This window comes from Callithrix jacchus, chromosome 1 (genome assembly GCF_049354715.1).
Source record: "Callithrix jacchus isolate 240 chromosome 1, calJac240_pri, whole genome shotgun sequence".
Lineage (NCBI taxonomy): Eukaryota > Metazoa > Chordata > Mammalia > Primates > Cebidae > Callithrix > Callithrix jacchus.
This window is the reverse complement of record NC_133502.1, coordinates 19,134,612-19,140,611: the sequence shown is the minus strand read 5'-3', so window position 1 is coordinate 19,140,611 and position 6,000 is coordinate 19,134,612. Positions and strand designations below refer to the sequence as shown.

The following is a 6,000-nucleotide window of genomic DNA, read 5'->3' as shown; positions in this document are numbered from 1 at the left end:
TTCAAGATTAGCAAATAAATACCTCAGTCACTTCATTCCCCTGAGAGATCGCCATCTAAAGGAAGCACACGTTTTTGGAAGAGAAGTCATAAAATGGACATATATTGTTCAAGTTATCCATGAAATACAGTCCTGTTTGGATTATTAGGTACCTTCACAGAAATCAGCGCCACAATGTCCAGAAGATCAAGGATAGAAAAACATCCTGTCAATCTTATGTTCTATGGGCATGAATGAGAATTATGAATTTAGAAAGTAAGTTACAATTATAAACCACTCATATACAAAATAATAAATCTAGGTGTAACTTTGCAAGAAGCAAGTAGAATATAAAATAATAAAGAAATAATAACCTCTCTCTCTATGAAGGAGAAGCTATAGGAATGACAAAGATAGAAGGCAAATGAACAAGGGAATGTCCTAGAAGTCAAGTACAGGGAAACCCTGCTGAGGAGTCAGCAGTGGTCCGTGGCATGTGATGGATGACTCTTCATTTGTACTGCATATGGCTTTCACAGCTTTTCTGAAGGTATGAGCAAACAAACATAAATACTATAATTGCAAATGCACCATTATGGAAGATAAAACTCCAAAGAATGACTTAAAGGAATTAGAAAAGAGAACAATGCATTGTGTAAAAGAAATGATATTTATTGTTTCTTGTTATCAAGAATACCATAGAGCAAAGAACAATCCAACCAGTGTCAGGTAGCTGCAGAGAGTATTTTACTCTCTGCAGAGCAGTTATAAAAGACTAGATTCTGCAAGTAATTGATATTAAAAAATTAAAATCTATCTGGAAAATTGAGACAGGAAAAAAAACAGGTGGCATCTGTAAGCATCATGCATCCCCTTATGCTCCTGGAATTCCATGTTTAATAGAAAATTTTAATTCAAACACTTCAGGTGACTGATGAGGCTACAGTAACATAGATGATATTCTAAAGCATGAGTTTCAGAATCAGGAAGAATCCAGATTTATCCCATAAGCCATAGTTGTCAATATTTTTCAAATGTTTTCTACACGCTCAGGAAGTTTTTGTGGGCTGCATGTGGATTGTTTTCTCACAAAATTGTCTCAACCACCCTCAGATTTTATATTATTGTGATCCTCATTATATAGATGAGGAAAATCGGTTAAGTAACTAAGGTAAGGTCGCAAGGCTGGTAAGTGGTAGAGGTAAACTATAAAATATCTGACTTCCTCCAAAATGTCACTCTCTGGATGACTACAAAAGCCACTACACTTCTTGGCATGTCACTATGCTTTTCTGCACAATATGAATGAAACTCATGCCCTACTCACAAGGGTGTTACGGGATAACATCAAAACCATTGCCTTCTATGAAACAGTGGCTCATTGCTAGCTGACATCGTTATGACCATCATCAAAGATTATCAAGGACTTAAAATGAAGAGAGAAACAATAACTTCTTTTAATGCCTAAAATGAGGAAGCCCACTTGATTGCAGCTGATTGACAACTGGGGACACTTGGAAAGCAATCTTCTGTTTACATAGTATGGAAAAGCAGCTACTTGCTCTGAGTTCCACACCTTCCTGCTGTAACGTCCCACTGTGACTTTTTCTTCCCTCCACATTGATCAAATAAACCAGGAAATTTCTACATATTAGAGGTGCTAAAGAGAGAAGGCAGTAATGGGGAAGGGGCTTGATGGCTGCATATATAACTTTTAATTGACTATATTTCTTTCTGCAGTGACCAAGACAGCCTTAACAGTCCCCTCAGTTTAATTCAACTTTAATCAGGTTTCTTCCTGACTCTAGGCCTGTGACCTTCTTTTTCATAGAAAAACTTTACCTAGAAAGCTTGTAATTAGAAACTCTCTATCTCTTTAAGATATAAATCTCCTTTTGCAAGTTTTACAAGCCAGGAATGTCTTCTTCAAGGAACTGGGAGCCGTCACTTTGAAATGGCATCATCAAGGAGGAGCCCCTATTTCCCAGTCTCTGTGAAAGAGTAGGAGCCAAACTTCCATCAGCACCAGTTGGGAAACAGAGGTGGCCTGATCACACTGACCAACCTCCCCTGTCCTGTCTTTCAATACTTTTCCACTGGTTCACTCCAGTGTTTAAAACCTCGCCCACCTTTCATTTTAAGGGTGTGGAGTTCAGTCTCTGTCCCAATAGCAATAGTCTTGAATGAAGTCTTCCTTGCCTGTTTAACTTTGTCTGGTGAAGTTTTGAGAGTGGTAGATTTTACAATCACTTAAGAGAGAAAAAAACTAGACAGGAAGAGGAAAGAAAAATGTATAGTGCATTTTCTGGTGAGAGAAAAAAAATGGAGGCTGCCTTAGTGTGAGCTTTTTATGTAAAAGTGCCAGTGCCCCTGTGACAACTTGACTGGGCCATGAAAGAAGTCACCCCTGAGCATGCAGACATCATGGGAAGAACTGGAAGTGGGATGGGGGGTGGACAAGGCGTGAAAGATAATGACAGCTTTAAATAAGAACAATTATAAAATTTATATTCTACAAGAATAATAGACTTTCATGTAGATTAAAATGCATTCAAATGCAAATTCAAGGCATATTTTTATGCAAATTTATATGTGGTCCTCTTGTCTATTTCATATATTTGGCTGTGACCTTGTAAAGACCTTAGCAAGAATTCCTCCCTACTGCTTTAGAAGTGTTAGGCAAGGAGAGGTCTATTGTGAGCTCCTCTTCAAGTAACTGGGTGACGTTTGGGGAGGAAGAAGGGTAAATTTCTAATATTCTGAAATTCTGAAACACTTCGGAGTATTTAGACCAGAATAATATTTTTAGGCCTAAATACTGAAAAGTTTCCCAGGATAGTTTCCATCCTGATGGGCTAGTTTGGATTTCAGAACTCTCAGTAAACATTCAAACCCAGCGCCTATCCACGGGCACTGATAGGGCCTGTGGAACAGAGCTGACTTTTCTTGGGGCAGATGAATCCTTTGAAAGTGTCTGACGCTCCTTGCAAGAACAGTAAGTGCCTATACTCATGTCCCTTCCACCATGAGAGCTTTGAGTTAGAACTTAGATGAATTTATCTTTAAAATTCCAGCTATGAGAGCTTGGGCAAACAAGACAACTTACTGAAGCTTCAGGTTCCAGATAGATAGACAGACAGACAGATAGATGACTGAGACAGACAGATGGACAGACAGATAGATGATAGGTAGAGTTTTCTTATTTGAAAGTAATAAAAATCTCTACTAAAGAGAGGTGTTGTGATGCTTACTGCCATATCTGACACAGAGAAGACACTCAATATAGGCAGCTTGTATTGTCATTTTCATTACCATTATTGTGATAGTTCCAATTTTAAAAATTCCTAATTGCCCATAATAAAAGCCCTACCCCACTTGGCTTTATGTTCCTGGATGTGTGTGTGTTCCTCAGATACCCAAAAATGTGGTTTTACTTGTCAGAGAAGTGAATTTCAAGGAGCTTCGCCTAAATTAATTTCTACTATGCAACATTTACGATAATGATTTGTACACATGATTTGCTCAGTAAATGCATTTGAATGACTTTCCAAGTTTGATGTTGTATTAGTTTGCCAGGGCTGCTATAACAAAGTACCATAGACTGGGTGGCTTAAACAAAAGAAGTCTATTTCACAGTTCTGGAGACTAGAATCCAAAAGATGGATGTTGGCAGGGTTGGTTTGTTATGGAAAGGCCTCTCTCCTTGTCTTGTAGATGGTCATCCTCTCCCCGTGTCTTTATGCATTCTTCCCTCTGAGTCCAAATTCCCTCTTCTTACCAGGATGCCTATCTTGTCATATTAGAGTTGACCCTAATTATCTCATTTTAATATAATTATTTCTTTCTTTTTTCTTTTTTTTTTTGAGACAGAGTTTCGCTCTTGTACCCAGGCTGGAGTGCAATGGCACGATCTTGGCTCACCGCAACCTCCGCCTCCTGGGTTCAGGCAATTCGCCTGCCTCAGCCTCCTGAGTAGCTGGGATTACAGGCACATGCCACCATGCCCAGCTAATTTTTTGTATCTTTAGTAGAGACGGGGTTTCACCATGCTGACCAGGATGGTCTCGATCTCTTGACTTCGTGATCCACCCGCCTCGGCCTCCCAAAGTGCTGGGATTACAGGCGTGAGCCACCGCACCCGGCCAATATAATTATTTCTATAAAGACCCAGTCTCCATATATAGTCACATTCCGAGGTACTGACCCCAACATGAATTTTGTGGGGGACACATTTTAGCCCATAACACATCACTTAATTTTATATATGCCTATTTTATCTAATTTTCTACCAAGTGGCCTTTTCTTTTCCACCTCATCTAGTTTCCCAATATTTAGAACTTTTGGATCATTATTTTATTTTATTTTATTTTGAGATGGAGCTTCTCTCCTGTTACCCAGGCTGGAGTGCAATGGCGCGATCTCGGCTCACCGCAACCTCCGCCTCCTGGGTTCAGGCAGTTCTCCTGCCTCAGCCTCCCAAGTAGCTGGGATTACAGGCGTGCGCCACCACGCCCAGCTAATTTTGTTTTGTATTTTTAGTAGAGACAGGTTTTCACCATGTTGACCAGGATGGTCTCGATCTCTTGACCTCGCAATCCACCCACCTCAGCCTCCCAAACTTGAGCCACCGCGCCTGGCCAACTTTTGATCATTATTAATTACTGAAATACCTTTAAAGTTAATTTGATACAGAAATGCCCTAGTCCAGGTACCAGGTGACTTGGATACAGCAGGCTGAGATCTCACATAAGAATATATGGTAGAAAGAATTAGAATTTTAGTTGAGAGTAAACCCAAAGTATTTTATTTCTTTATAACCTCCGCAGTGTCATTCAGTATAATCAACTTGCAGCACACGCCTGTTGGAAAGATGAATCAATGAATCAATCAGCAGGAGTCAAAGAGCAACAGCTGACATTTATAATCCCTCTTCTTCTAAGCACACAGAGTAATCATATTGCCTTGTTGAAGACTCTTCAGCATTATCTGGCTGGGGAATCTTTAGTTTGAGAGATGGCTTGGGGCCTCATACTCATCCATGGAGCAGACTGACCTGCATCTTGAGATTTTCCAGTGTTTCCAGAGCAATGTGAGCATTGCTCCAGCAGAATAAAGTTATGTCCGGGAAGTAAAATGCCAAGGTCTCCAGCAGACCCTGGAGAGAATGAAGACAAGAATATCACACCATTTAAATGACGAAAGCAAGAAATTTCACAGTGAAAAGTAATATGGCATCGCATTGTCCCTTTAAAAGGATGAATTCTGTTTACTTTGGCCAAGAGTAGGCTTAACTGAAAAACAGAAAGGTGATCCAGTTTATGCTAAAGTGCCAGTATATTCAAATAATAAAGTAAATTAGCCCTTCTGATACAAAAATGATCTTATCAAAATGTTAATGGTTGTGGTATATCTACAAAGAGAATCTTGCATAAGTGCACAATTGTCCAAGTCCATGGAGAAAGCTGTTACCTAGTTTCTAAAACACCTGTAGCTTCCCTAACTCCACAGTTTATCCCATCTATAATTTTCAAACCCCCATCTATTCATTTTCCACTATCTCTTTTCCATTTAAAAGTGAATAATTAAAAAGACACATACATACATGATATCTAGATAGATATCCATAGATAAAAATCCTAATCTTTAGCGAGATAAAGAGTATTATTCCCAGTACACATTTCATTTCTCTTAAACCTGTGTGTGGTTTGTGTGCGTGTGAGTTTCTTCTTTGGGTGGGGGTGTATTGGTTTTGGTTTTTATTTTTATTTTTATTTTTTAATTTTTTTTATTTTTGGGACAGAGTTTCGCTCTTGTTACCCAGGCCGGAGTGCAATGGCGCGATCTCGGCTCACCGCAACCTCCGCCTCCTGGGTTCAGGCAATTCTCCTGCCTCAGCCTCCTGAGTAGCTGGGATTACAGGCATGCACCACCACACCCAGCTAATTTTTTGTATCTTTAGTAGAGACGGGGTTTCACCATGTTGACCAGGATGGTCTGGATCTCTTGACCTCGTGATCCACC

The 6,000-nt window shown here is 39.7% G+C and overlaps 1 long non-coding RNA gene across 1 annotated transcript in view; it reads right to left on the bottom strand.

The window, feature by feature from the left end:
* Positions 1-4,802: 4,802 nt before the first annotated feature.
* Positions 4,803-6,000, bottom strand: part of LOC128930267 (uncharacterized) — a 110,096-nt gene continuing 108,898 nt past the window's right edge. Inside the window, exon 4 of the long non-coding RNA XR_013519463.1 lies at positions 4,803-5,134. This is a non-coding gene — a long non-coding RNA (uncharacterized LOC128930267). The remainder of the gene's footprint in view (positions 5,135-6,000) is intronic.